This window comes from Sapajus apella, unplaced genomic scaffold (assembly GCF_009761245.1).
Source record: "Sapajus apella isolate SASKATOON/1434 unplaced genomic scaffold, GSC_monkey_1.0 scaffold83, whole genome shotgun sequence".
Lineage (NCBI taxonomy): Eukaryota > Metazoa > Chordata > Mammalia > Primates > Cebidae > Sapajus > Sapajus apella.
In genome coordinates, this window is record NW_022437023.1 from 4636078 (window position 1) to 4639745 (window position 3668).

General features: G+C 45.4%; 1 pseudogene; it reads left to right on the top strand.

Annotated features, from left to right (window-relative positions):
* The first annotated feature begins 3187 nt into the window (after positions 1-3187).
* LOC116533751 lies at positions 3188-3283 on the top strand (annotated as a pseudogene).
* Positions 3284-3668: the final 385 nt, after the last annotated feature.

Consider the following 3668-nt stretch of genomic DNA (forward strand, 5'->3'; position numbering starts at 1 on the left):
AAAAAAAAAAAAAAAAATTCAGGCGTTTCATGAGCCAATTGATATCACATTGGTAGCCACGGCAGGAGTGTTTATATCATGGAAATCGGAAAATGCTACAAATGAGGGCTTTGTTCCTTCCTTCCTTCCTTCCCTCCTTCTTTCCTTCCTCCCTCCCTCCCTCCCACCCCATCTCTCTTTTCATTTACTAAACACTTATACCACTACCTTCACCATCCTGGACAAGATCAAATACATGCCCGTTTGTCGTCTTAAAATAGGACACCCTGCCAAGCATGGTGGTATGCACCTGCAGTTTCAGCTACTCAATAGGCTGAGGCGGGAGAATTGCTCAAGCCCTGGAGTTCGAGGAGGCTGTAGTGTGCGTATTATACTGTGCCTGTGAATAGGCACTGCGGTGGCTCTGTCGGCTGGGTGTAGTGGCTCACACCTGTCCATCACTTTGGGAGGCTGAGGTGAGAAGATTGCTGAAGCCCAGGAATTTGGTACTCTGTCTAAAAAAAAAAAAAAAAAAAAGCCACTGCACTCTAGCCTGGGCAACATAGAGAGACCCTGTCTCTAAGAAAACAAACAAACACAAACAAAAATACCCCCCACAACAGGACATCCGGTCTGCGTCACTATTCATGTTATCTAACAGAAGAAATACAGTGCCTGTTACAGAGGTAAAGGAAGCTTTCCTTCCATCATCTGAAGATTTGATATATTGAGTTTCTGGAATGAACTTGACAGTAGACAGGTTAACATGAGAAAAGGCCTACAAATTTATTATGTGCATTTGCATGGTAACTTTACAAAATGTAAGACTCGAAGACGGTCAGCTGATTGAATTTTTTTTTTTTTTTTTTGAGACAGAGTCTCGCTCTATTGCAGGCTGGAGAGCAGTGGCACGATCCCGGCTCACTACAACCTCCGTTTTCCAGTTTCAAGTGATTCTCCTGCCTCAGCCTCCTGAATAGCTGGGACTACAGGCATGCACCACCACGGCCGGCTAATTTTTTTTTTGCATTTTTAGTAGAGATGGGTTTTCACCATGTTGGCCAGGATGGTCTCGATCTCTTGACCTCGTGATCCACCCACCTCGTCCTCCCAAAGTGCTGGGATTACAGGCGTGAGCCACCGTACCCGGCCCTGATTGAAGTTTTACAGCATAGTGAGACTGTAGAAAAAAATAGGGACTTGGGGCCTGTTGGTGGGGGCAACACAAGTTATGGGGGGGCAAGGGGAAGAAGTGTACATGGGCAAAAGTTGTCTCGTTATGCAGATAAAGTCTTCAAGGTAGCAGCTTGAGGCTGGTTGTATGCCCTGAGCCCCAACAGTATGTAGCCTTCTATTACTTTTTCTTTCTTTCTTTCTTTTTTAGACAGAGTCACACACCTGCAGTCCTGTCACCCAGGCTGGAGTGCAGTGCAGTGGAGTGGTCTTGGCTCACTGCCACCTCTACTTCCTGGGTTCAAACTATTCTCCTCTTTCAGCCTCCCAGGTAGCTGGGATTACAAATGTGCAGCACCATGCCCAGCTAATTTTTGTATTTTTAGTAGAGACAGGGTTTCACCGTATTGGCCAGGCTGGTCTCGAACTCCTGACCTCAAGTGATTCACCTAAGTGCTGGAATTATGCCTAGCCTATTACTCTTTCTTGACCACCATTTCTGTTGAGTTAATCAGTTTGAACTCTGGTCTTTTTTACATGAAATACACAGTCTTATCCATTATACACTTCTATAGTTAGCCAGTTTGTTTATTTGTTTGTTTATTTATTTATTTTTGAGACAGAGTCTCGCTCTGTCACCCAGGCTGGAGTTCAGTGGCACGATCTCGGCTCACTGCAACCTCCGCCTTCCAGATTCAAGCAATTCTCCTGCCTCAGCCTCCTGAGCAGCTAGGACTGCAGGTGTGTGCCACCACGCCCAGCTAATTTTTATATTTACAGTAGAGAGGAGGTTTCACCATATTGGCCAGGATGTCAATCTCCTGACTTCCTGATCTGCCTAACTTGGCCTCCCAAAGTGCTGGGATTACAGGTGTGAGCCACAGCAACCGACCTATTTTTTTAAATCTAATTACTGTGTCTCTCTGTACATGACAGTCTGTCTTGCTGTTTTGGCCCCATTGTTCTAACATGTTTCTTTCTGATTGGGTAGTCCAATACCTAACACATAAACTATTCTTCCCATTTTAATGTCATCTGCAGATTTAAGAAATTTGTATTCTATAATTTCTCCTCATATAAGGGATTCTTAACATGAGACCCATGACCCCAGAGGGAAGTTAAGTGGGAATCCCAAAAAATATATGTCAAATTTTGTAGTGCATTTGTCTGGAGACAGTATATGTAACTTTCATTGGCTTTTTTTTCTTTTTTTTTGGAAACAGAGTCTCGCTCTGTCGCCAGGCACCAGGCTGGAGTGCAGTGGCGCAATCTCGGCTCACTGCAAGCTCCGCCTTCCAGGTTCAAGCAATTCTCCTGCCTCAGCCTCCCGAGTAGCTGGGATTACAGGGACACGTCACCATGCCCAGCTAATTTTTGTATTTTTAGTAGAGACGGGGTTTCACCATATTGGCCAGGATGGTCTCGATTTCTTGACCTTGTGATCTGCCCGCCTAGGCCTCCCAAAGTGCTGGGATTATAGGTGTGAGCCACCACGCCCTGACTTTTTTTTTTTCTTGAGATAGAGTCTTGCTCTGTTTCTTAGGCTGGAGTGCAGCGGCGTGTTCTTGGCTCACTGCAATCTGTGCCTCCCGGGTTCAAGCGATTCTACTGCCTCAGCCCCCCTCCCACCCCCAAGTAGCTAGGGTTACAAATGCACACCACCACACCTGGCTAATTTTTGTATTTTTAGTAGAGATGGGGTTTCTGCCATATTGGCCAGGCTAGGCTCGAATTCCGTTTTTTTTTTTTTTTTTTTTAAGACGGGGTTTCACCATGTTGGTCAGGCTGTTCTTGAACTCCCGACCTCAGGTGATCTGCCTGCCTTGGCCTCCAAAGTGCTTGGATTACAGGTGTGAGCCACCACACCCGGCCGGGCTCGAACTCCTGACCTGAGGTGATCTACCTGTCTCAGCCTGCCAAAGTGCCAGGATTACAGGCGTGAGCCACTGTGTCTGGCCTAGATTCTTTTTCTTAGACAGGGTCTCGCTTTGTTGCCTAGGGTAGAATGCAGTGGCTCAATCATGGCTCCCTGCAGCTCCAATCAGTATGGAGATGGAGAATAATATGCAGAAGATTAGCATGGCCCCTGTTCAAGGATGACACACAAATTCATGAAACGTTCCATATTTTCAGGATTTTGAATGTTACCACCACAAAGAAATGATAAATATTTTAGTTGACAGGTATGCTAATTAACCTGATTTGTTTTTACACAATGTATACATGTACAGAAACATTACATTGTATCCCATAAATATGTACAATGGTTATATGTCAATTAAAAATAAAAATAATTTAAAAATAATAAATAAGGCCGGGTGCGGTGGCTCATGCCTGTAATCCCAGCACTTTGGGAGGCTGAGACGGTGGATCACGAAGTCAAGGACATCCTGGTCAACATGGTGAAACCCCGTCTCTACTAAAACTACAAAAAATTAGCTGGGCATGGTGGCGCGTGCCTGTAATCTCAGCTACTCAGGAGGCTGAGGCAGGAGAATTGCCTGAACCCAGGAGGC